At 41.8% G+C, this 27,985-nt stretch overlaps 1 protein-coding gene and 2 long non-coding RNA genes across 3 annotated transcripts in view; 1 reads left to right on the forward strand and 2 right to left on the reverse strand.

Annotated features, from left to right (window-relative positions):
- Positions 1-27,985, reverse strand: part of LOC138964211 (protein MON2 homolog) — a 625,692-nt gene that overhangs the window by 329,633 nt on the left and 268,074 nt on the right. The window lies entirely within an intron of this gene.
- On the forward strand, positions 17,880-20,562 carry LOC138964221 (uncharacterized). Its single transcript, XR_011455047.1, has 3 exons — positions 17,880-17,979; positions 18,568-18,731; positions 20,389-20,562. It is a non-coding gene; the product is annotated as an uncharacterized lncRNA (long non-coding RNA).
- LOC138964220 (uncharacterized) lies at positions 20,700-22,847 on the reverse strand. The gene is made up of 3 exons (XR_011455046.1): positions 22,464-22,847; positions 21,223-21,397; positions 20,700-20,789 (listed from the first exon to the last, which is right to left on the reverse strand). It is a non-coding gene; the product is annotated as an uncharacterized lncRNA (long non-coding RNA).

The raw sequence follows: 27,985 nt of genomic DNA on the forward strand, positions 1-27,985 counted from the left end.
TCAACAAAAACAGATTGCAACAACATTCCTATTTTAAGCTCAGCCACACGCCGACATGGAAGTTCAATGGTACTTTCAAACTTTTTCTTCTCTTCGTCGTATTTGATTTCTTTCTATTTCATAAGTCGACTGCATATGATTTCGGCTCGTGTTCATCGTGAGATGGACTTAGTTTCTGGTGTATTATGCAATACTGGAGGATAGCGCCATCATGACACAAATAAGGACACACCTGACTCATTAAAACTCTTGCTGACGTTAGGCGATGAAAAAAAAGGAGTCAAGACATAACAAGAACAAACTAAATACAGAAAGAAAGACCAGCAGAAGGTGAACAAGCAAAGCAAGCCAGTAAGTCAGAAAGACAGACAGCGAAAAACGAAAACCACGAGAGCAACATGCTAAGAAACACGTGACCTACGGGGGAAAACCCTTCTATCTTTAAAATCTGTACTTCAAGACAAAAATCCTTTCAGCCTGTCCGTACGAGCTAGAACAGCTCACAGCGGTCGTCTCACCTGTCTGTCTGCCTGTGTATTAATGGCATCGTTGCTTGTGAGCCATCATCTAAGGTAAAGCGCCTACAGGTGCCCAAACAATTTGTTTGGCTGTTAACGACTGCTTTACGGTGCCTTGCGCGAGGCCGTGCAATATTGAACATCGGGCAGGGATGGCTCTGCACTGGAGGCGAGGTAAGGGCCCCAAATAAACAAGGAGATTTTATTTCCTCTGACAAATCTGACGCTCCCCTCACCCCCCTCTCTCGAAGGATCTGTTTGATGCTGCCTCTTCCACCTCACCCCCCCCCCCTCTCTTCCCCACTCCCCCGCTGGCAGAGGATGCAGAAACAATCATTGCGCAACTAATGAGGTAATGGCAAAGACTTGTCCTGAAGTCAAGCATCTGATGGATTGTGATTTTGGGGTCTGTTCAATTCCTGGGAAGCGCCGGAAAAGAGACAAAATCCCTGAGGTACAGAGTTGCAATATGATTGCGTTGACAGGCTATGGTGGGGGTGGGGGTGGTGGAGTCTCGACTTGACTAAGCGGCAGTTGAAGCGTGTGTGTGTGTGTGTGTGTGTGTGTGTGTGTGTGTGTGTGTGTGTGTGTGTGTGTGTGTGTGTGTCTGTGTGTGTGTGTGTGTGTGTGTGTGTGTGTGTGTGTGTGTGTGTGTGTGTGTGTGTGTGAGAGCTCGCGTGCGTGTTAGTGCTTTTGTGAGTTTGTTTTTAGGAGTTAGACCCCCTCCCCTCCTCCAAATGACATGTGTAGCTATCCATCTCCGCATACGTACATATATCAGAGCTAGATTTACTCAGTTATCTTAGCCACGTATTTCTTCAAAACATGCACATAAGAACACGATATTCTAATTGATCGTAATTACCGTAAACACATGGTCTTCTAGTTTTTACGCTGCAGATACATTTTGTTAATAGGTGATTAATTACATCATATTTGTGTTTTAATCTTTTTTTAAAGCGTAATTTGATAAGGCCACCGTGTCAGTGGCTAAACGTGTCCTTGGTTGGCAACATTTGCTGCACATAACCCTTAATCTTTAACAAGAAGAGCAAACGCTCGATCGAGTCACTTTCGCAGTTCTGAATATTATATGAGGCATCAGATGGACAGGAAGAAATTGCTATTCACAACACAATGAGTCACGTTCACATAAAATTTGAGCCCGGTCACTTTTATAGTTTCCGAGAAAAGCCCAACGTTAAGTTGTGTGTTGCCGAACAGAAAAGGCTAGTTATCTCCCTTGTTTTTCTGATAACGTTCATAAAAGGCTACAGATGTAAATACTTTGATGTAAAGAATAATCCTACAAAGTTTCAATCACATCCGATGAACTTTGTCAAAGATATAAAATGTCTAATTTTTCCTTTGACGCTGACCTGTGACCTTGAAAAAGGTCAAAGGTCAACGAAACCATCGTTAAAGTGTAGAGGTCATTGGAGGTCACGACTAAACAAAATATGAGCCCGATCGCTTTGATAGTTTCCGAGAAAAGTCCAACGTTAAGGTGGTGTCTACGGACGGCCGGCCGGACGGCCGGCCGGACGGCCGGCCGGACAGACTAACACTGACCGATTACATAGAGTCACTTTTTTTCAAGTGACTCAAAAATGATGCCATTGACACGGTGGTCCGAGGCTGAAGTCGACTTCGACAGTCGTCTTCAGCAACATACTAAAGCACAAACATGTACGATTGTGTACAGGGTGGAAGTCGAATCATAAACACACACACACACACACACACACACACGCACACACACACACGCACACACACACACACACACACACGCACACGCACACGCACACACAGTTCCCTAACAGCACAGACAGACAGGAAATCAGGAGGACCAGAATCCACAGTAGCAAGCAAAGAGCATCAGACTGGCGGACACGTCGCAAGCCTTATCAGATGCCCCCGTCATCAGAGGGACCCTCCCAACAATAGCACTGTGAAGTCGCTGTCCAAACAAACCCGTGTCTGTCTGTATCTGATGGCCAGCCAGTCATCCAGAGGGTTTGCCCCCATCTCCTCAAAGAAGGTTGTATGTGTGGTTTGTTCTCTGCTTCTTCCTAGCGGAATAATAATAACACATCATTTCCCTGCCGAGAAAGGGACAGTTCGGCTCTATTTTCCCCCTCTTTTTTGATCTTAGATTAAAGTTAGTAACGGAGTGTTACAGATATGGCAAGACAGTGTTCTGTTCTGTAGTGTGTGTCCATCCTCTGAGATTTACATTCTTTGCTGTGAAAACATGGTGGCTAACTGTCTCACTGTTCCAACTTTAATAATAATAATAATAATAATAATAATAATAATAATAATAATAATAATAATAATAATAATAATAATAATAATAATAAATGAGCATTTATATAGCACAACATCATAACTTTACAATTATGCTCTCAGATTACTTCAAGGGGTGTTGTAGTTACAGCAAGAAAATACACAGTTCTGTACTTCCCTTTCCTCAGTCTCAAATTACAATTATGCACAGAACATAACCAGCCAAATCAGGTCACACTTGTCCCCAAAACACGAGAACTTCGGCACAAAAGAATACAATGAACCCAGAATTGGAACGAATTACATCAGGGTTGCAACGGTTATTGGGCCAAGCATTATCAGAAGACAATCAATGAAAGAAGCTTCCTTCAACGTTGGCCTGTTAATGTTAGCTTCAGCTCAAAGTACAGGATCAATGACAGTGAAAAAACAGGACACTTAAAGGTTGATCAATAGACGAATACTGGAAATACCGGCCTCCATAAAACCCTTTTCTTGCCAAACAAGCGGAAAGTGGATTTTCAGCGTTTCTGCATTACCATCATCATCATTAGCTCTGGCACCGTTTGTAAGAGAAGAGTTAGAAAAGAGAAAAAAAATTAAAGAAAGAAAAAAAGGAGGGCTATGCAGAGGCAGACATGTTCTTTTTCCCCCAGCACTCCTTCTTTCCCCAAGTGCTCTTAATCAAAGATGGAAAAGTGCGGAAATCTTGGGCATCCTCAAACATGCTCTTTCAAACGACAAAACCATTCCAGGGACACGAGGACTTCAATGCGTGACATCAAAATCTACTTCGCCGCTCCCCTACCCGTACTTCCGGCCCTAGACCCTTCTGACGGGTCATCTAACCAAACATCCTCTTCTTTTTCTCTTCTCTCCTACCGTCCTCCGTTTCCAAGATGAAAAAAAGTATTAAATTCATTCTCCCTCTCGCTCCTTCTCCCCCCCCCTCCTCCTCTTTTAAGTCGAAAAACAGCATACCATTCTCCCTCTCCTCCCTAATCCGCCCCTTCCCATCTTCTAAGAAACACGGTGTAAAACAAGTTCTTCCTCGTACTAAACATAGGATGTTATGTGAGCAGACCCTTATGACCATCTAACCAAAAAGCCCTCCTTTTCCCTCCCCTCCTCCTCGTCTTCTAAGAAAAACAGTGTAAAGAAGTTCTTGCTCGTGCTAAACGTAGGATGTTATGGGAGCCGGATTATTTCCAAGGCGGTTGATCAAAACCGAGGCAGGACGACAATAACACAAACGGAGGGGGCTCTTATTTTTCCATCAGGACCCAGCCCCAGCCAGACGTCATAAACATCATGGGCTTGCATTGCCAGAGATTGGGGATGGCTTCATTGCAGATTTCTGGTGGCTTGTGTCGTGAAATGATGGCCTGTCTTTCCGGTCCTCCCTTTTCTCATTCCTCTTGCTTTTGCCTCTCGGTTTGGTGCAGGATCTAAATGTTTTGCTGGATGGGTGAGAATGCTGAATGGGACATCTGTTGCATGTAACAGCGATTGCCTGAATGCAGAACTAGACCTATTTCGTTCGATTCAAAAAGATTGATCGTAAGCTGATTTCATTCCAACCTCAACCTAAGCTCAAAAAGAAACCTTCACAACACAGAGTTCTTATCACTCAACCAACAGAAGAAAACGACAAAGTATGTCTATCCTACACTTGCAAGTATATTTGATGCACAAACATTGTATTTGAACGCCTGCATTTATCGAAGCTCAAACAGATACCTCCACAACAAGAATTCTCACTACTTAACCAAAGACAAAGGCAACGGCCAATCAGCCAACTTTTTTTTAACTGCATTTGTTTAAGGACTATTCCAATCGAAAATATTAATCGAACATTAATTTTGATTCCAACTTTTATCTAAACACAAAACAAGAAATCTTCACAACAGGAGTTCATTTAGCGAAGAACAACAGAAAAAGACTATCTTACATATGCACACATATCTGATGCAGTAAAACTGCAACCACTTAATCAAGAAGGATAAATCGTTTGTTTAAACTCCAGCCTCCATCTAAGCCCAAAAACGAAACGATCACGAAGAGAGTTCGTACCCCCTTAGGACTACATGTTTTATGTGTGTAAATGTATGTGCTGTATTGAAATTGCGACCAGTTAATCAAGAAAGAAGTATAGTGTATATGAATTCCAACCTTCATCTATGCTTGAACAAATCTTCAAAACAAGAGTTGTAACCACTTAAGCAAGCGATTGTGAACAAGACAAGGGGGTGGAAACTAGCGGAGCCTGGTATTAATTAAGCAGAGTGCAGTGCTGCGTTGGCCTGGCATGGGCAAATTGAAGGGTAGCGATCACTTGCTTCTCCTTCTTGTCAAGCCTGCAGGCAGGATGGAACTTTCTTCCTCTGACACTAATTTGTCTGTCTCCCCCAGGCCCCCACAACCCCCCAATGCAGGCAAGATAAGACTGTAAAGTATACACATCCTGCATGCATGCCTTGCCATCGACTCTTTCGATTTTTTTTCTCTGTTTCCTTTTTATATTTAGTCAAGTTTTGAGGGTCGTGGTGTATGTGTGTGTGTGTGTGTGTGTGTGTGTGTCTGTCTGTGCGTGTGTGTGTGTGTGTGTAGATCGAGCGATTCAGACTAAACTACTGGACCGATCTTTATGAAATTTGACATGATAGTTCCTGGGTATGATATCCCCGGACCTTTTTTTTTCATTTTTTCAATAAATACCTTTGATGACGTCATATCCGGCTTTTTGTAAAAGTTGAGGCGGCACTGTCACACCCTCATTTTTTAATCAAATTGATTGAAATTTTGGCAAAGCAATCTTCGACGAAGGCCGGACTTTGGTATTGCATTTCAGCTTGGTGGCTTAAATAATAATTAATGAGTTTGGTCATTAAAAATCGGAAACTTGTAATTAAAATTATTTTTTTATTAATCGATCCAAAAACAATTTCATCTTATTCTGCGTCATTTTCTGATTCCAAAAACATATACATATGTTATATTTGGATTACAAACAAGCTCTGAAAATTAAAAATATGAAATTTATGATTAAAATTAATTTTGCGAAATCGATTTCAAAACAATTTCATCTTATTCCTTGTTGGTTCATGATTCCAAAAACATATAGATATAATATGTTTGGATTAAAAACACGCTCAGAAAGTTAAAACGAAGAGAGGTACAGAAAAGCGTGCTATGCAGCACAGCGCGACCACTACCGCACTATTCTGCATGGCTTGTCGATTTCACTGCCTTTTCCACGAGCGGTGGACTGACGAAACTACGAGTATAATGTGGTCTTGGTGAATAAAGCAGTGCGTTCAGTTTCATTCTGTGAGTTGGACAGCTTGACTAAATGTTATTATTTCGCCTTACGCGACTTGTTTAACTTATATTTTAGCTTGGATGACGCAGAGTACACAACTATTACACGCCTCGCACCCCGAATCTTTCGATTTTTTCTTCTTTTGATTTTGTTGCTGTTTTAAATGTGAATGACATTTTGCTTCTAGGCTGGATGTCCAAATGTAGGATGTGGGTGTGTATCTCAGAGTGCAATATGTATTGATACGGTATTTTTGGTGAACTACCTCGGGGTTGGAATGAGGATGACTAACAAGGAACAGCAGGTGAAGACTGAGGAGGGGAGAGGTGAGGGCGCAGCCGGTAATTTCCGCGCATATGTAAATTCCGCGCTTGTAAAATACATGTATGCTCCGCGCAATATCGGGTTGTAACTTCCGCGCACGAATTACTGGTTCGGCTCATACAACTTGCGCGCGTACTCACAGTCCCTACGGTTAGCACTTTTCACTGACTGCTCATTGACTGTTCACTAACCACTCACAATGCAATGACCACTGTGACACATTTTTTTACCCCTCTCACAGACACACAGACTCACACTGTCACTGTCGGCCGGTCACTGTCACTGCCATGGATTTAAAACAGTCTGAGACCATAAGAAAAAAAGATGCCATCGTAATTGACGGTTACCTCTATCGTGTTGATAGAGTTGCCAAAATTGCAGACAGCAAAACCTGGCGATGCACTGGGGAGACTGCAGCAACGATACAACACGGGGGAAATCGACAGGAAGGAATACGTCAAGTCCATGGCCTGGAAAAATTTGCCGGCCATGCTGTGACTTCCCCCCTCTTGTACCTTTGCTGCAGTCTCTGTGACTGTGATACCAGACACCCGAAATTTCTGTAATTTCTGTTATATAATAAGTGAACAAAATATTCTTATACGCATGGTTTAAGTCTTCATTCGTTTTTATCGACTTGTCTGTGTAATAAAGACGTGTTCAATATATAGATATACAAGTGTCAGTTTTCATGGATATACAAGTGTCAGTTGTTAATGTCTCAATGTCTCACATTTGACCGAGCAAAGACACGCGCGCTAGTTTCACATCACATTTTGCTAAAACACGCGCGCATCTTACATATACACCACGCGCGGGAGTTTCACATGCGCGGAAGCTTCAAAATTGGGAAAGTGCGCGGAGTGTTCATGCACCCGAAGGAGGGGCGGGTGAAGATAAGGGTTGGAGATGGGGAGGGGGGGGGGGGTAGGAAGATGCTTTGGCGTTTCACTTAATGAGCAACAACAAAGCAGAAATAATGATTGATGTTTTGCATACACAGCCATAAAAACACTCATATACTTACACAGCGCTTCAGATAGATTGGCAAGACGTCAACCAATGCATTACGAAATACTTTGATACATTGTAAGGGATGTTGTTCACTGACAAGCGAGCAATCCAAACCAAAGTCCAAAGCAATGAAATCGTCATTTTACAGCGTGAATCAAACAATGAAATATTGCAGGAATATTAGGGGGGGGGGGGGGGGGGCACCTTTGCAGAAACAGCCATACAAGTTTTTAGCATTTTTAGACCTTTCTTTCCGCCACCGTGAAAAACATTGCACAAGATTTTGCCCATTTGAAAGAAGTTTTCGCGTTTTTCCGACGGCTGACGCCCACCGACATCCTTGTATTGCCTTATTCAACTCACGCAAACTAGAACCCCAAGTGAGGACACACAGGATATTTCCTCCTTATTGTTCTTTCCACTTTTTAAACATTTGTTGGGCTTCTTCCCATCCCAAGGGTTCTGTGGAGCAGAATCAAGACGAACCTCTCCACAAGTACGGGTTAGCGCTCACCAGGAAACGGGGATGTAACGAGCTATGACAGTTTTGACATTTAAATTTCCTTTTCAACTTGGCATTTATTTTTCAACTTGACATCACTCGGACCCGCTGCCTTCAGAATGGAAATGATTGGCTGGTCGTCTTCTTTGTTAAAACAGCTCCGTGTTAAAGTCAGACGATGTGGGAACAAATAGAGAACGTGACATAAAAATAGATGGGCGGATGGACAGATAGAAAGACTGACAGACAGAGAGACAGACAGACAATTTCTCTCTCCTCTCCCCCCTCTCTCTCTCCCAACGTTTTCTTTTTTAAATTTGCTTTATTGTGTGTTTGTGCGTCCCAGGGACAGATTGTAAGAAAAGGCCTAGTCTTCAATCTTAATCCTTGTAAAATAAAGTTCAGTTCAGTTCAGTTCAGTTCAGCTCTCTCTCTCTCTCTCTCTCTCTCTCTCTCTCTCTCTCTCTCTCTCTCTGTCTCTCTCTCTCTCTCTCTCTCTCTCTAAAAACTAAAGTTCCATCATCATCATCTCTCTCTCTCTCTCTCTCTCTCTCTCTCTCTCTCTCTCTCTCTCTCTCTCTCTCTCTCTCTCTCTCTCTCTCTCTCTCTCTCTCTCTCTCTCTCTCTCTCTCTCAAAGAACAGGATGAGGACAGTCTTTGACTCAAAAACAACACATCTCATATAATTATAAACTGAATTTGAAGCCATTTTCTGATTAAGTAACTTCAATAAAAACGGATGGAAAACAAACGAATTCATTTCAGGTTGAGAAAGTGTGATCCGACATTTTGTCAGTTTCATGCTAAGCAGTGCACAGTGCGAGTCTTTCTTCGTCAAACACACACACACACACACACACACACACACACACACACACACACACACACACACACACACACACACACACACACACACACACACACTTACACCCCATAACCTCCCCTTTCAAATCTGTACTCAAAAACACTACACATCGAACGCCCATCATACTAGCCCTAATAGTTCCTGTTTCTTTGGGTCCCGGATCTTGACAAATAAAAAGATCAATCACAATTTCCCTTTCCACAGACATGGAGGATCCGGCCTGACTCAAAGCAAAAGCTACTTCACCAACCAAGAACAAGAAAAAACAAATATGTGGATGGTTTCAAGTTATCAACATCCGATCGTCCCTGCCATCCCAGGGATTTTGTTAAGATTCATGTTCTTTGGCAAATTTGCCAAAATATCCATAAAAGGTTCAGCAATTTGCAGTCTTTGGTGTCCTCTTTCTCCAATGCGCAAAACATATAAAAGTTTTTTTTTAAAAAGTTAAAAACCTCTTCAGCGAAAATGTCCCATTATGTACGAAAAGCAAACAGGCTGAATGTTGTGTGAGTGTATAAGTGGAAGGTTGATCTCACCCCATGTAAAAAGCCTGTGGTATATATATATATGTGGTGATTTAGAAAATTGTTAACACGAGAAGGGAGTAACCTGTAAATTATATGAGAAAATCGAAATGCTATTATGTTGTTGTTGAGAGACCTGTAAATTCTATGAGAAAATCGAAAAGTTATCTGCAAAAATTATGTTATCGTTTCCTCCTCTTTCGCATTTGCCCGCAAACATGTCTCCATTGCCTGTCTTTTGTGTTTGAATTTGTCTCTCTGTCCTTCTGTTTGCTTGTCTAGATTCCAGCCTGCCTGTTTCTTCAGTATCTGTCTGAGTGTGTGTGTGTGTGTGTGTGTGTGTGTGTGTGTGTGTGTGTGTGTGTGTGTGTGTGTGTGTATGTGTGTGTGTGTGTGTGTGTGTGTGTGAGTGTGAGTGTGTGTGTGTGTGTGTGTGTGTGTGTGTGTGTGTGTGTGCGCGCGCGTGTGTGCATGCGTGCGTGTGTCTGGTTTTTTCTGCGACTTCGTTGGTCAATGTAGTTTTGAGCTTCATCGTCGTACAAGTACGTCTAACTCCTCGTTCTTTCTCCTTCTCTTCTCTTCTTCCTCAGTCCAGACTCTGTCTCTCTTCAGTGGACATCAATGGCCGAGCAAAACGATAACCGAAAAAGGCAAGTGTGTACACGCCATCCCAGGACGACGCTTGAAGAGCGGGGAGAAGTAAGTTCAATGACACTACAGGACCAGCACAGCCCCAGCCAATCACTGCAAGTGGTCCTCGGAGAAACCGATAGGTCTACAAAGTAAGTATATCAGGAAGGAAAATGATGCATAGGGCAAGTGAAGTAGGGGGAGGAGGAGAGGTCAGTGTTTGAGAGGGCGTTGAACACGAGTCTGCTGCCAGACACAGGTCTACGGAAAGGAAAATGTGCAAATACATACGGTAAGCACGCAGAGTCTCCATAACGTGAGCACTAACATGCAAGCAAACACACACACACACACACACACACACACACACACAAACTCACACACTACCCCCACCCCAAACACACACACACACACACACACACACAAACTCACACACCACCCCCACCCCGAACACTCACACACACACACACACACACACACACACACACACACACACACACACACACACACACACACACTATACCCCCATCACCCCCCCCCGACACACACACGACACACACACATCTCTGATATTCCAGCTTCATTAAGCCCGAAGTCTGCGACGTCAGCTTCTCGGCCACGATACCCTTCATCGGACTCTGGGGAGCTCTTGTAACAATACTTTGATGGTCCAAACGTTAGCCTTGTTCAAACACAGTCTCTGTTTCCCCGACCGCAGTGGCTTTTTAGTCCCGCACGCCCCTAAATGGGTCCCTTTGTCCAGCAATACGAGGGTGGGCGGCAAAAGTTGGTGTTTTCTGTGACCATTGCTACAGAGAGGAAAAAGCTGATCACGCAATGGCTGTGTATTCTGCCCACCAGCGCGGCGTGTAGCTGCTGTTTGCCCTGTGATTTCCGTCCGTGTTTGTTCGCCCTCTGTTCATGATGGATGTTTTTCTTTGGCGGTAACAAGTGCAGGGTGGGGCAAAGTGTATAGCACGGCTAACAAGGAAAACTAACAAAAAGTGGAAGAATACCAAGAAGAGGAAAACATAAAAGAGGGGATGATTGTGTCACGAATTGTGCGCAACAAAACTACGCAGGCAGACACGATACGTCAGGAGACGTGACGGATACCGTCCCAGAAACTGCCTCCCATACTTTGTACCGTAACACCGAAGGGACAAGCCAGTTCATGCAGGCTTGCTGGCAGGAACGAGTAAACAGATATCGCTGGAAACTGCTTCTTCAGTCGGCGCTAGAAACAAAAGAAGTCCACCCACGGAAAGTTGTCATGTTCGACTCCTAGGTCACCGCTGAAATATGTGATAATTATCACCGTCATGCACAACAACAACAACAACAACAACAACAACAACAGCAATAACAACAGCAACAATGGCATGATGTACTTTCCAAACGAACCCCCAGAAGCGACCGACTAAAAAGAATAAAAAGTTACACCAAAAAAAAAGAAGACTTTTTGTAGAGCCAACAACAACAGACATATTCAAACTACATTACAACTTCCCGCTACAACCACGGGAACAGCCCTAGTATGCGCGTAATGGAACTATAGACAAAAATAGGGTGGGGGGGGGGGGGGGGCTGCGCAAAGAAAGCAAGATAAACAAAAACGCCCAAACTGTTAAAACTTTTCTCCAAGAGATTTCTGTCAATTAAACTTTCATCGCCCTCACACCAAGTAAAATCAACATGCCCTGGCGACTCAAAACACAATAAGCAAGCCACGCACTTGGGAGAGTAGCGTGCATTCTTTGCCGCGGAAACGAAGCAAATCTAAAGAAGGTACAGCTAAAACAACACTTTTCCTGCCGACAATTAGCCAGAGACTCAATCCATAATTAAACGGAAAAGAAAACCTCACACACGCCATTGTGCCAGCGCACGACAAAACCTGGTAAAATGGATTTTTTTTACGGAATAAGAAATTACAGTCACATTCTAATCACCATGTAAAAAAAAAAAGAGTCTGTATCTTTCTATCCTTCTTAGTCTGAAAAATTACGAGCTTCAAAAAGCACAGGGACTGTGCACAATACCCACACTTGATGGGCGCAGTGGCGAGGTGGTAAGACGTCGGCCTCCTGATCGGGAGGTCGTGAGTTCGAATCCCGGTCGCTGCCGCCTGGTGGGTTAAGAGTGCAGATGTGTCCGATCTCCCAGGTCAACTTATGTGCAGACCTGCTAGTGACTTAACCCCCTTCGTGTGTACACGCAAGCACAAGACTAAGTGCGCACGGAAAAGATCCTGTAATCCATGTCAGAGTTCGGTGGGTTATAGAAACACGAAAATACCCAGCATGCCTCCCCCGAAATCGGCGTATGCTGCCTGAATGGCGCGGTAAAAACGGTCATACACGTAAAAATCCACTTGTGCTAAAAACATAAGTGAACGTGGGAGTCTAAGCCCATGAACGAAGAAGAAGAAGAAGAAGAAGAAGAAGAAGAAGAAGAAGAAGTACCCACACTTGTGAAAATTAAACTCAGGATGTACAGAATTTACAGAAAGAGCGTACAGGGTTGTACGCCGAATATACACCTCAGTTTTCTTAACTTCGCGAAAACCTTTGGGAGTTGAAAGATTAGACTCGATAGAGTATGAACAGTCAACGTTTTATTTCAGATGTTAAGCTACTGATACTTGCGTTTCTCATACGATTTAACAACTGACGATGGTGTGATTATCACGCCTTTGGCTTTGGTGTGACGGAATCAACAATTTTTGTTTTGTTTTACCCTTTATCGAGATAGTACTTTAACTGGACTTCGATCTTTGTAGTTACGGGTTAGAGCTGATTACACAGAATTATTATCCTTCTAACCTTGCTGACTCCTTTGAGGGTGGCAAATGTCAGACGGCAACTTTATAGGCCGTACAGTTAACATTCAGATGATCACACAAAACAAGAAGGATACAGTCACAAAACCAGATCGCACGCCGCAAAAATCTGAACAAACAAACAAGCAAGCAAACACATAAAAACAAATAAACAAACAAACAAACAAACAAAGCAAATACATGCTTAAAAGATTTACTAAACTCCAACCAAAAAAATATGCTGGGAATTGTATTAGTATCCCCAGATTGCACGCCGCAAAAATGAAAACAAACAAACAAGCAAGCATACACATAAAAGCAAATTAACAAACAAACAAACAAACAAAGCAAATACATGCTTAAAAGATTAACTAAACGCCAACCAAAAAAGTATGCTGGGAATTGTATTAGTATCCCCAGATCGCACGCCACAAAAATGAAAACAAACAAACAAGCAAGCATACACATAAAAACAAATAAACAAACAAACAAACAAAGCAAATACATGCTTAAAAGATTAACTGGACGCCAACTAAATCAATATGCTGGGAATTGTATTAGAATAAAACTCCAGGCTTGTCAAAACGATCATCAGAATATGTTTGATGAACGAGTCGCTTTCATCGTCCATACAAAAAAGATAAAGACATTCAGGAAAATGAAAGATTAATGTCTATCAGCTGCGGGCAATTCTTCAAGGCAGGAAGCACTGATGTTTTAGCAGATTAGTTCATTTATCATGTTGATGACGTCTGCACAGAAGATAATTCAATACCCTCCGTATCTCGCATGGTCGCATTAGCCATGAACGAATCATTAGTTACATTATTATGGCGGTGTAGAATAATTGGACAGGGAGAAGGGATGGTGTGTGGGAACAGGCGAAAGGAGGGAAGGGGCTGGAGGGCGGGAGGCACCTCGCTAATTATGCAAGGAAAAAACCCACAGATAAATGCTATGCTTTGCTTACCTGCCTGAAGAAAACATCCCTTTTTACACTTATAAGTGATCGGTTTATCTACAACCTTTGCAAGGTAAACATCTGGGACGTTTTCGATTGATCAACTTAGCTGGCTTTCGCTAAGGGGGAAAAAGGAAAAGAAGAAGGAAGACTCGACTATGTATGTATCATTCAGCTTGTTTACGTCACATTCAATTACTGAATGCTGGATGTTTTCGTATCCATGAAGAGAATATATGGAAGACAATAAAATGCGATCTAGTGCATAGAATCAAAATAATGGCTTTATTTCCATGTGAATGAGCGCATAATGAAGAAAATTGCGATTTCATTGGCTATTATCGACTCTGAGCGGCATATGTTCAGCTTGCCCGAAAGGAGCATGACATCAGTTCGTGCAGCTGCAGCAACTGAGCTTCAAAAGAGCAACTCACAATAACAACAACTATACTGAAAAGCAATTGCGACGACAAAAGCAATCACGGGGTGAAAATTAGGGCTACTGCAGCACAAAAACGCCCTTATTTATCTACCTTGGCAAAAAAAAAGACCAAGGATTTTTTTCTCACCTGTAAACAGATGTGTTTTGGTCGGAAACTTATGTGGACTCAAAGGTCACTTTCTTCTGCTCAAAAATGGGATCATTTGTTTTGAGCAATATCTGGGTATGACGTCAAATGTTCGAGACCACCACCTACCCCCCCAAAAAGGAGTCTTTTGTCGGTTTGATTCACTGTGAACCGTCGAAACGGTTACAAATAAGTGAGATATTTCCTCTTTATTTGTGTAATCACCAGCGCAATAGGTACACACTTCTATTCATGCTTTAACTACCAAAAGGCACATGTCCAAAAAAATGATCAGACAATTAGATTTATAACCTCACATATGAGAAATCTCTCGATGCAGACGACACATGTGACAGACACACAGCGAGGGAGGTCGAATGGAGGCGGGGGGAGGGAGGTTGTCGGTGGGATGATCAGAGTGTCATCATGCACATCAAAGTGGAAACATCGCGTGGCAAAACCCATGCCCAGGGGCGTCTTGCGTTGAATCTCGTGATAGACGTAGAGGTTACATGCCGAGTCTCAGTGATTATCAAAAATATTGGTCGAAGTTAGCGGATCATGAAAAATGCGAGCTTCAGCGAGCTTTTTCATGACCGCGAACTGAGACCATTAATTTCAAATCATTCAATTCTGTTAACACTTCTTGTCAGTTTCCATGTTTTGAACTAAAATCAAGTACACAGTTATGTTGTCATTCTGCTGTGGCGGTAAAAGCAGAAAGTGTGTGTTCTGTTCATGTTTTGGTATCGCTTAGGAAATGTTCTTTCCTCGAATGTGACTAGCAGACGAAGTTTTACACCCGTGTTCCAACGTTAAAAACTGTATGAAGTTAAGGTTTCTGGGGCAAAACAGTGTATGAAACCGCTGCATGTTCTTTAAGTTGATTAAATGTTTGCAATTGATTGCGCGTGATCTGTTTATAAAATGAAATATTGTTGAAAACTGACCGTCGGATTGCAGTCTTGTCGATGCAGCCGAAATCTGGAAGGGGAACTACTCGTGTCGCTAGACAAAGTATGAGAGTTACTTTTCCTTGGAATCTTGCTAGCGATAAACGATTGTGCACGGCAGATCTGAATTCAAAAAACAACCAAACTCATGGAATTTATATTGAGATTCATGTGTTCAAGCCTGTAGTTGCTGGTTTAAATGCGGTATGGTTGTATTGTTTGCTCCAGAAATGTATATTTTGTACATTAGAGTGTTCTGAACTTTTGAGTCGCAAAAAGTAGATCCACAATGTGTACAGTCTCTACCCATGAGCTATCGAGGATTCAGGCCCGTTGTTGGGTAAGTGATTTTGGTTGTTGGGTAAGTTACCGAAAAATAACTAGCCCTACAAGTTTACAGAGAGAAAGAAGCAGAGAGGGGAATAAACTTGATAACCAACACTTGATAACCGAGCTGCTTGTCATTCTAATATCCTCATAAGCAGTAAGTGAGACCAATACCCCCAGGAGGCTACACTAAAGTCACATTATGAGGATATACATCATAACTGAATTGAACTTGAGATTTTGTGTTATCATTGAAATATAGAATGTTAGGACGAGGACTTCGCCACTGTGTTCATTAGCAAAATGCAGACAGCCCCGACATGTAAATATTCTGCATTTGTGTTTAATACGCGCCAGCTGCAAAAATCCTGAGCAAAGGAAAATGACAATCCTAAGGTATAAAAGATCTTAGCCGACAATTTCTTGTTGAGCTGAAGAGACACGCTTAGTGGATATGCAAGAGAATATTATTGGATTGTGTTTCGAAGCTGTTTGCTGGTGATGATACGGTCAGTGATTCATGAAAGCGGTAATCAAGTGTTGTGGGTAAGTGACATACTCTTAACTAGTGTGTGTGTGTGTGTGTGTGTGTGTGTGTGTGTGTGTGTGTGTGTGTGTGTGTGTGTGTGTGTGTGTGTGTGTGTGTGTGTGTGTGTGTGTGTGTGTGTGTGTGTGTGTTCGCGCGTCTACCAGTGTCTGTCTGTGCTAGAAACCAGATCAGAGAGAATACCCAAAGGCAATCATTACAGTCTGACTCAGCTCTCTAAACAAAGTTTTTCCATCTGCACGCCAAAATACACGAACTCTAGACACAAAAAATAGAGAGAGAGAGAGAGAGAGAGAGAGAGAGAGAGAGAGAGAGAGAGAGAGAGAGAGAGAGAGAGAGAGAGAGAGAGAGAGAGAGAGAGAGAGAGAGAGAGACAGAGAGACAGACAGACAGAGACAGACAGACAGACAGACAGAGACAGACAGACAGACAGACAGGGATTGAGGGAGATAGAGAGAGAGAGGGACGGGGAAAGAGAGAGAGACGTGAAGATAGAGACAGACAGACTGAGAGATAGAGAGACAAAGACAGAGAGACAGAGGTTGAGGGAAGGAAGGAGATAGAGAGACAGGCAGACAGACAGACAGACAGACAGACAGACAGAAACACACATACTCCGCACCAGACACATCTAATTATCAGCAGAAACAGCCTAAACACACCACCTTCGCAGCAACCACCACAACTTTCCACTGACGTTCAACAGGTGGTTGAACAAACTGTGCAGCTTATATTAACCACGCGCTTACTTCGTTAATGCAACAGGCATGCCACGCTAAATCTGCTGCCCAACTAAGACTTGTCTATTTTTGATCCCCGAATCATCACTCACACAAACAGCTGACAGCAATTAGTGAATCGGGGGAAAAGCTAATCGACAAATATCCAAAGAGAAAAGTCAAGTGAGTGTTCTCCGCCTTGTGCGATTTAACCTTAGCCTGGTTCTGACGTTGCTTTGATACAGATCGTTAAAGTAGTATAGTGTCTGCAGAAGAGTCCATCGTAAAGAGAAAGACGTGTTCGACGTTGAAACAAACTCTCCTATCTTTAAATACCTACACAAAGATATTACTAGAATTATTTTTCTGCGGCACATTTTCCGAAATGTCCATATAACACTTTCGGCAATATTCGTAATTTTCGTAATAATTGTTTTCTGACGTTGCTTTCGATCCAGATCGTTAAAGGAAAAGTCCAAGGTTTTTAAGTATCCCCAAAAACTTGAAAATCGAATGCCAAATGTTACAAACATCTCTGGAAAAATATTTTAAAATTTGAAAAAAAATTGTTGTTGTTGTAGTTGAAGATTTAGTGTTGCAGGGCTAACCAAGACTAGTCGCCTGGGGTCAAGTAGTGGTCACGTGGTTTTCGGTGCACTGTGACGTCGGTGCACTGTGACGTCACAAGTTATTGTGTTGATTCTACCACTAGTACCAGCTTGATTTTCACACAGAAAAGTCACCACTGTATGCCCGAAAAGAATGCCTCGGTGGAGAGCAGCCGCAAACTGCAACAACTCGTCAATGTCCCCAGGCATTTCATAGCACACTTTTCCTCATAAAACTCTGAGTCTCTTGTGGAAATGGAAGAGATGTGTGCAGCACAAGCGTGCAGATTTCAAAGTGTCGGGCACTTTCTGGACACAGATTTCGCCATTTTTCTGCAGCACAAAAGTTGGCGTTTCATCCCTGAAACAAATGTTTAGACCATTGGCAGTGTCTTCCCTTCATAAAAGTCCGGAGATGGCAGTATTACGCGAGGCTGGTACATACGAACAGCGGATTATCTCACAAGAAGGAATGCGTTGAAGGTCAGAGTACATGCTTTTATTTTCATGCATACACGTAAACATTGTTTTGCTGCGCAGCGAATACGAATTGGTGCAGAACAGTGTGTCTGGGTCCGGCTGATGTTCGCTGGAGTACAGATGCGCCACAGGCTAGATCTACAGAGTTACAGAACGGTATGAGCTGAGGTAAGAGTAAGAGTAAAAAGTAGTCAGGGTTGTGGACACGTAAGACAATGCGTGTGTCACGTTATCTATTCTATTCAGTCGCAAACTATCCCCTGATATCAATTCATGAAATTGGCAGCGTTTGCTGGAATCATGGTTTAATGCTATTTTTACCAGATCTAAACTTTTGGTGGATGTGCAACCGGTAAGGTAAACAGACACCTGCATGCTAGAGACAAGAAGATTACGAATTGTGCAGGGAATTAATCTTTCTGCATTGACTGAGAGACGCAAAACCAGTCTAATTGCTACAACATGGATACACATCCAGACGACTTCCAGAGGGTGTCTAAATGTTCAGTGTACTGTATAGATCAGAACCATACTTTCGAATTGATCTATAGTATATACTCACACTCATTTTCTCTCTTCTTTTACTTCCAGTCCTTTCATCATCACTCACGGCCACTGGTCAGAACAGGCCACTAGACATTGACACCGTGACCATTCCAGATTTCCCGGTTCTCCGTGATCACAACGCAACTGTTGACCAGTCCTGTTCCTACCGTCCAGAATCACCACAGGAGAAAACCAACGTGCCATTCATCGTAAGATTTTTGTTTTGTTTTGAAAATTAGTGCCTTATTCTAGCTTTGCAAAAAACGAGAAAGTGTCTTTGACAGATACCATCCAAATAATACATTATGAAAACAAGTACAAGTTCATTTCTACTCATGTTAATCGTTTATGCTTTCTGTGCTGAGCGACATATGGACTGAATTTCTTTCGTAACTCACCTCCCGTCAACCTGCAAAACTATATCTGTCGAAGTAGTTTCAAATAAAGTTAGTATGCTTCCGAATAAAAAATATAAAAAAAGGGTATTTTCTGAAATGTTTAATTATAGACCAAAACAAAACATTCACGAGTATGCTGTTGACCTGATAGTCTTTATGGTAGACAGCAAGAGTTGCATGTTCAAGAAGTTTAAGCAGTACATTTGAAAGAGCAAGGTAATTTAAGGTGGTATAATTGTAATGGTAGGTTCCACTGTAAAGCGACATGGAGGGTATCTTTGACGGACTCATTCAACATTCATACCCATGCACATCACCTCAAACACATAAGCTTTGTTCTTGAGTCAAATTTATTGGCTTCATAAATATTGTGAATTTTTGTCCGTTTGCAGATTGCTTACCTATGAACTATTTCGAAAATATCTTGCGATCTACGTACGCATTATGTAACACGTGAAGAAGAACATAACAAGTTCGTCAAGACGAATCTAATTTGCATTTCAACCCATTTGCCTTCCTTATTGTTAATTTTTTCTTCATAAAGACTACTTGAAATAAACAAAATGTTTAACCATTTCAAGGCCTCTGAACACGTTTAAAAACAATGCAGGTCTTTGCTCACTATATCAGATCTGCCAAGGCTCAGTTTACACAGGAACAAGAAGGGCAAAGCCCATACGACTCACATGCTTGACCTTTACATGACCTTGACCTTCAGCTAAACCTAGCAATGACATCATACACTAAGAACTGCTTTACACATTTTTCCTACCAAAATACCCAAGGTCAAGGTCATCCAAGGTCATGCAACACAAAGCTGTTAATTCAAGACATAGGAAGTACAATGGTGCTCATTGGCTCTTTCTACCATGAGATATGGTCACTTTTAGTGGTTCACTACCTTATTTTGGTCACATTTTATAAGGGTCAAAGTGACCTTGACCTTGATCATATGTGACCAAATGTGTCTCATGATGAAAGCATAACATGTGTCCCACATAATTTTTAAGTTTGAAACAGTTATCTTCCATAGTTCAGGGTCAAGGTCACTTCAAAATATGTATACAATCCAACTTTGAAGAGCTCCTGTGACCTTGAAGCAAGGTAAACCAAACTGGTATCAAAAGATGGGGCTTACTTTGCCCTATATATCATATATAGGTGAGGTATTAAATCTCAAAAACTTCAGAGAAAATGGGAAAAATGTGAAAAATAGCTGTTTCTTAGACAACATTTATGGCCCCTGCGACCTTGACCTTGAAGCAAGGTCAAGATGCTATGTATGTTTTTTGGGGCCTTGTCATCATACACCATCTTGCCAAATTTGGTACTGATAGACTGAATAGTGTCCAAGAAATATCCAACGTTAAAGTTTTCCGGACGGACGGACGGACGGACGGACGGACGACTCGGGTGAGTACATAGACTCACTTTTGCTTCGCATGTGAGTCAAAAAACCATGTTTCAGGCAACAGGCAAACGGACAATACTGGACACAGGCTATGCTGACCGGCTCATGGACTGACTACCTGATGCTGGAGTACACCAACAGTGGAAAAAGTCTGGAACAAAATGTTGCAGCATGTGAACCATGTACCGGACCACGTGACAACCCAGTATCATCTTCAAACCATGCAGGAATCTGTTCAACCAAAGATACTAGTTCAACACAGTCACACGATTTTTAAAAGTATATTTCAGCCTTCTGTAGCTCAGGGAGTTTGAACCCCACTCTTCATCCGTTTGTGAAAGTATTTCTGATTGTTTTGACTGCACAGGTTGGTAATGGTACTCTGATGCTTCTGCCGAGAAACCCCACTCGCTAGCGCACCAGCTGCCTGTTATGGGTAAGCGACGTGCCTGTATTTCCTGCAAAGCAAGACAGAATAAAACAGCAGCTTAGTTTCAGCTTTTAAGACATTCGTACCAGAGAAAACGTGTACGTGTTTGTTTGGAGAGGGCGGATAGAATCATAAGACACGCTGTGTCTATGTGACATAGAGCAGGTTTTCAAATTCACGCTGAAGCACTGTGTGATCGCTATTCTTTCTGGCATATCTTACCTTGATTTCAGATAGACTGGGAACCGAAATGAGGATGTTTACATGAATAAACTATGCTGATATGTATGTGTTTAGAAATAAAGAATAGTTTTAATGATATATGATGGTGTTTTTATTTTTTTGTTAACCCAATGTGATATTTTCGTATTTGAAAACAAATTGTACATTGTTGTCAATTTTACTTTCAGATAAATAAATCTATCATAATGGAAATCATCTGTTTGTGTTGTGTTACTTACCCATTTTGATCAATGTTGAGTCGTCCATATTCCTGTGTGTACGCATAGTATGCAGTTTGAAGGTAGTAGATGTCCGAGCAAACATAGGAGGATGTGCTGTTAGGCTGTCTATCTCCTCATCCAGGTTTTCCAGATATTTGAATTTCGTTCCCTCTTGGAGTTTCTGCACTGACACCTGATAAGCAAAATACACGTATCACTCTGTGATCATGGCAAAATGTATCATCTGTATGCCCCGTTCAAAAATTACCTTGAGATTCTAAGGTATAGATCTACACAGAAATTGCAGTGGATCACAAAAACAACACGAACAGTAGTACATATATTCAGTTTAAAAATTCATGCAATGAGAGTCAATAACCCGATTTAACCCCAGGTAGATTCAGGGTCCCACTGACTGAATCTCATATGGTTGCTTTTCGGCACACACCACACATTTTTAATGGGACTGAGGGGTACTGTCTGTTCGTGACGTTTGAGAATACCGATCTATGCACTAACGCATTGTCTTTTTGTAGTGTGACTGTCCGATATTGCGTACTCCTAAAAATCAATGATCAAAAAGTTTGAACTGCTGTAATCGTGTTTCTGACAGTGCTTATTTGCTTCCAAAACGGCTTGCGATATCACGCCATCAGCGTTTCTCCACTGCTCAGAAAATCTTATGATTTCAGATCTAGTTTGAGATCGGAAATCACGTGTTCTCGTTTTAAAAAACTAAATTCATTTATTACTTCCCTTTGACCGTTTCGCAAGAAAAATGTCAGGATCACTATTAGTATTAGCACATGAAAGCAGCCCACCGCCATTTCAAAAACGTTTCACTGTTTAGTGGTGTCGATGTCATGTAGTGTCTTACTGTCGCAAATAAAAATACCAGGATAATTGCAGTTTTTTCCGCAAGAAACAGGCTTTGCGCAATGTTAACTTGCTGTCTACATGTTTCGTTGTGTGACTGAAGAATTACTCAGAATTCCAAGAGAAAATAAGGATAGTCGCGTGTGAACATCACTGTGGAAGCATTTTTTATTCTAAACTGGGCAGTTCAAGGACAAAATCCTTGATTAAAGATAGGAAAATAAACAACACCAGATGCCTGAAATAATAGCATAAATCCATAATCTTTACATGCTTACAGATCTGTGGAAGCACATCAACTGATCTGTGAACTTCGATCTAGCATGCAAGAGGTAGCGACTACGGACTAGTGTGTCAACATCACAACAAAGAGAATCACATACCATTTCGTATTGCCGCTTATGCTGGCTCTGTTTCATGCAGTTCCTTGTGGCCTCGCCAGCATTTTGACGACGAAGAGGCTCAAACGGGCACGCTAAAACCTCAGGCTGGCTGAAAACCGGTCCGTATTCCACTTGTCTTCCTCACTGCTTGAGCCGGCCATGTTTGTTGTTCAAGGCTCGTGACGTAGCACACGTATGTGCACAAGGTCATGAGCCAAGACTGCGCGCGCGATGGAACGATTCAGAACAACCAAAAACGAGTCAAAGTATACTTTTTGGATTTCTGTGTTCATTTTTACACACGCATTTGTGGTTGATGAATTAAGAGGGTCAACATATCAAAAGTGACCCTAAACCTTGGACTTTTCCTTTAACAAGCTATTTTCCCCGGTTGGCTAAAGGCAAACAGAAATTACTCGGTGTTTGCCTTTGAAACTAGCGCACCTATCTTTAAATACTTATTTTAAAATGAGTGAAATATGAGTTTGGGAAATGTGCTTTGAAAGTAGAGTAAATAACGGTTGTAAAAATTGACGCTATCCGACACAGAATGCTCTAAATTAAACATGCAGTCGCTTCTTTGCCCCATTTACGAAATGAACCGCAAATAAATCAATAAAACATATGTCTTAAACGAGGTTCACATCCAGCATTACATCATGCTCATTTGCCAATTTTTCCGCAATAATATACTTGTGTTTTGGCTGGCCCGTAAACACTTCCACAGGGGGGATGGTATGCCTTTAAACTTGGCTGCTGTCGCCGTTACTTTGTTAAAAATCGGAAACGCGGAAGTGTCCGTGGTGAATTGTCGGTACACAACTCTCTTCAAACGGTATCTTTTGTTTGCCATTCTTTCAAAAGAAAAGACGTATAATGAAGAGAGTATACCTTAAAATCTGGCTGCACCCAAAACTGCTTTGATTAAGGTCGTTAAAGCGGTCATTTCTATGTAGTGCAACGATGCAAAACTCTTTAAAAGCTATTAATCTAAGCAAATGAGGCGAAGAAAAAAATCCTTTCTAAGATATTTAATTTTGTGAGTTCACCAACATCAGTGCGGACATGAAAACTAAAGTCTACTAAGGTGCTTGTCTCCCTTAATGCCTTCGACTCCCCCGTCCCTCAATTGGGTCAATAAGAGCTCTAAGATCTTTATAGTGCAAATATTAACAATAAAATAAATAAAAACAACACGCAGACATGCATAACAAAAATACCCAAAATCACACACACACACACATACACACACACACACACACACACACACACACATGCATAACAAAAATACCCCAAATCACACACACACACACACACACACACACACACACACACACACACACACACACACACACACACACACACACACAAACCCCATACTATTCACACAGATACCAAAGCTGTTACTTGGTGGACTTAATTGGATGTCGTTATTCAAATGTAAAGCTTCGCATCAGAGACAGAAACCTAAGAAAAGAATTACTCGGTACTGGTTTCTTTCTTTGCCTTTCCTATGTGACGCTACTTTTCCTCTCTTACGAAAGAAATGTACGTGATGAGAGGTGTCTTATCTATTGATATACACACTCTTCTTGCAAAGTGCTGATTACAACTTCTGGTAGTCCTCTTACATTTTCCATTTAGTTCTATTACTTGCTTTTAACTTGAGGCTGCAGCGTGCGAGGAAAGCATAACCATAAATACTGTTTGCATGTGAATATTTGTATCTACTGGGAGGCAATGTCTGAGGTACATAATTATTGTGTTGTGTGTATATTAGTGGTATCGTTACGGAAGCTGGACTTGGAAGAGGAAGAGGAGGAGGAGGAGGAGGAGGAGGAGGAGGAGGGAGGGAGAGAGAGGGAGAGAGAGAGAGAGAGAGAGAGAGAGAGAGAGAGAGAGAGAGAGAGAGAGAGAGAGAGAGAGAGAGAGAGAGAGAGAGAGAGAGAGAGAGAGAGAGAGAGAGAGAGAGAGAGAGAGAGAGAGAGAGAGAGAGAGAGAGAGAGAGAGAGAGAGAGAGAGAGAGAGAGAGAGAGATTTCGCAAAATTCCAGCCAGAGGGAAAACCACGAAGTCGCGTAAGGACCGCAAAATCCTTCGAAACCTTTGTACCGTTGTTGTTTTTCTAAATAATGAACACACCATTGTTTTTTTTAAAGGATAAAGAACAACTTAAACAGAGAAACATTTCTATTCTCACGAAACCAAGTTTCAACCACAATTGTTGCGACACAAATCTACTCCTGAATGCAGAGCGATTTAACAGGATCCTTTTCAGCAAATATGTCTTTCGCGGTGATTTTTTGTCTTTCCTTGGAAGTGCATTAACAGGGCTTCAACAGGCCTGGGGCAAATGCCTTTCTCTAGCATGCTGTAAGTGCCCAGCGCTGCACGATCTATGTTGCTGACATTTAATGCAAAGCCTATCTAAATCCGTCCTTATACCATCAAATCTCTCTCTCTCTTTCTCATAGCCGAACATTTTCTGTTCGAGTCTCTCTCCCTATCTCTTTCTCTCTATTTGTCTGTCTGTCTCTCTACCCCTCACTCTCTCTCTCTCTCTCTCTCTCTCTCTCTCTCTCTCTCTCTCTCTCTCTCTCTCTCTCTCTCTCGCTCGTTCTCTCACACACATACACACAGTCTCACTTAAGTCTGCATACACAGACACATACCTTGATCATACCCCCCCCCCCCCCACTTTGTTAGTATCACCATCATGATAATCTTCATCGACATCATGAGCATTGGATTTCTGTGATTCCTCTCGTCATCTCGAGCTTGAATTCAACGCCTTCTCAGATAGTTTATTTTATACAGCTCATAAGTAAGTGCATGTATGTCCACTATTAACATAACTAGGTCGACGTTTATACTCGCAAACGTTTCGTTTTGTCTAAAATTAAACGTTCTATGAACTTACTTTTTTGGGTCTTTTAATTCTAAATTTGAGACTTTTAGCAGTCTATCTAGATCTCTTTCGGATTTCATCCTCATTGTGATTATCATCTCTGTCTGTCTGTATTTCTGTCTGTCTGTCTGTTCCCCAGTCTGTTGATACCACGTGCATCTGTTCGCCATTCTCATTGTGTCTCTATCTTTCCTTTACCCCTCTCACTGTAGACGTTCCTCTGATGTTCCTCTAGTCATTGCAATTTAACAAACAAGGGATAATAACAATGCCAGAAGCTGGGAAGTCAGTGAAGACATCCTTTGGCAAGAAAGGATTTCGCGTAAGAAAATTGGAGGTGCACTGGGCTTAATTATGGCTTCCGAAGCTCCTTGATCCACGTGTTGAGTTTCTGTTGCACGACAGAAAACAACAAAGAAGAAAATAAACGAATATAAAGAGAATTATTCTTCCTTCAACTTTTCCAGTTTCTGTTTCATGACAGAAAAAAACGACGAAAAGGTGAACCAAAAGAGAAACTTCTTTTTGCTTTAAATTCTTCAGTTTCTGTGTCATGACAGAAAAACACAAGAAAGAGAGAATTCTTTTTCCTTCAACTTGTTGAGTTTCTTTTACACGAAAGAAAATAACGATATAACAAGAAGAGCAAACGCTCGATCGAGTCACTTTCGCAGTTCTGAATATTATATGAGGCATCAGATGGACAGGAAGAAATTGCTATTCACAACACAATGAGTCACGTTCACATAAAATTTGAGCCCGGTCACTTTTATAGTTTCCGAGAAAAGCCCAACGTTAAGTTGTGTGTTGCCGAACAGAAAAGGCTAGTTATCTCCCTTGTTTTTCTGATAACGTTCGTAAAAGGCTACAGATGTAAAGAATAATCCTACAAAGTTTCAATCACATCCGATGAACTTTGTCAAAGATATAAAATGTCTAATTTTTCCTTTGACGCTGACCTGTGACCTTGAAAAAGGTCAAAGGTCAACGAAACCATCGTTAAAGTGTAGAGGTCATTGGAGGTCACGACTAAACAAAATATGAGCCCGATCGCTTTGATAGTTTCCGAGAAAAGATATAAAATGTCTAATTTTTCCTTTGACGCTGACCTGTGACCTTGAAAAAGGTCAAAGGTCAACGAAACCATCGTTAAAGTGTAGAGGTCATTGGAGGTCACGACTAAACAAAATATGAGCCCGATCGCTTTGATAGTTTCCGAGAAAAGTCCAACGTTAAGGTGGTGTCTACGGACGGCCGGCCGGACGGCCGGCCGGACGGCCGGCCGGACGGCCGGCCGGCCGGACAGACTAACACTGACCGATTACATAGAGTCACTTTTTCTCAAGTGACTCAAAAATGATCAACAAGAGAGTATTCTTCTTCATCCAATTTCGTCTGTTGTTGTTTCACGACAGTTCAAATACAATGATTTAAAAAAAATATTTTAAAATATAAAAAGAGAGAGAGAAAACGTTCATTTCTCCCTTTTCGCTGCAGTGCACCGAGATAAGACTGGTACATAGTCGGAGGTAATCACTGTGTTAGACGTCTATAACCCGAATTGACAGAATAATGTTCCTGCAAATAACGTTGCAGGGAATTTACACGCATCTGAACCCACAAAAACGCAGAAGATGGGTCTCCGACTACAAACACGACGTTGGTGGGAAAAAAAGCAACATTCACTATCTTTTCAACCGAAAACTGCCATTCTTCTGATAACAGCTTTGTTTTGCGCATACGCACATTTTCATACACGCTTAGCCCATGAGCTCTTCGTAGCAAGCATAAAAATACAAACAAAGAAAAAGATAGGTTACGGAAAAGAACGTGGAATCAATTACAATTTAAAATGTTCTGTCATGTTGTCTTTCCTCAAATATTCCATTTATTAATCAAATTTACTTATTTTCACTCTTAATTTCGCAACTTGGCAAGAGTATCAGCTTCGGCATTCTTCTTTTGCAGTCTTTTCATTTGGCATGATGTTAACCTCTCAAAGGCACAGTCCTTCGGTTGCAAAGGATTCGGCTCACCATCTCAGATCTTGCCAGGATGTTACAGGGGACAAGGCCATCCATATAGTATACACGTGGAGAGATGGACTTATCCCATGATGGTATCTCCACGTGGACGCCCTATGGATGACCTTATCGCATGTAAAAGCCTGAGCAGTTCTGACATAAGTCCTGAGCAAAACTTTTCATTAGAAGGACTGTGCCTTTTAAAAGAGGTCTGTTGTGCACAGTGATGGCGGCCAACAACAACAAGAAGGTTTGAGTAGCACGTGCACACCTGTACATGTATTACATCACACACTCTGCCACCGTCTGCCCCCTTGCTCTCGCCATTAGTTCATGTCTTCCTTGTGTAAATTGCTAGTAATGATGTTCAATCTAGGCAGTTACAATTCTATAGTGCACACGCTCGCTTTTCTTCTCGTTCTTCCTCAGTGTATCACAAAGATTACACAAACGTTTTTGTATTCCGCTTGAATAGGTACATGTCTTAAATCACACACCCTGCTGCCGTCTGGCTTCGTTCTCCAGTGATAAGTTCATTTCTTTCCTGTGTGCATATCTATAGTTACGATTTTCAGTCTACACGATAACTGC

This window comes from Littorina saxatilis, linkage group LG4 (assembly GCF_037325665.1).
Source record: "Littorina saxatilis isolate snail1 linkage group LG4, US_GU_Lsax_2.0, whole genome shotgun sequence".
Lineage (NCBI taxonomy): Eukaryota > Metazoa > Mollusca > Gastropoda > Littorinimorpha > Littorinidae > Littorina > Littorina saxatilis.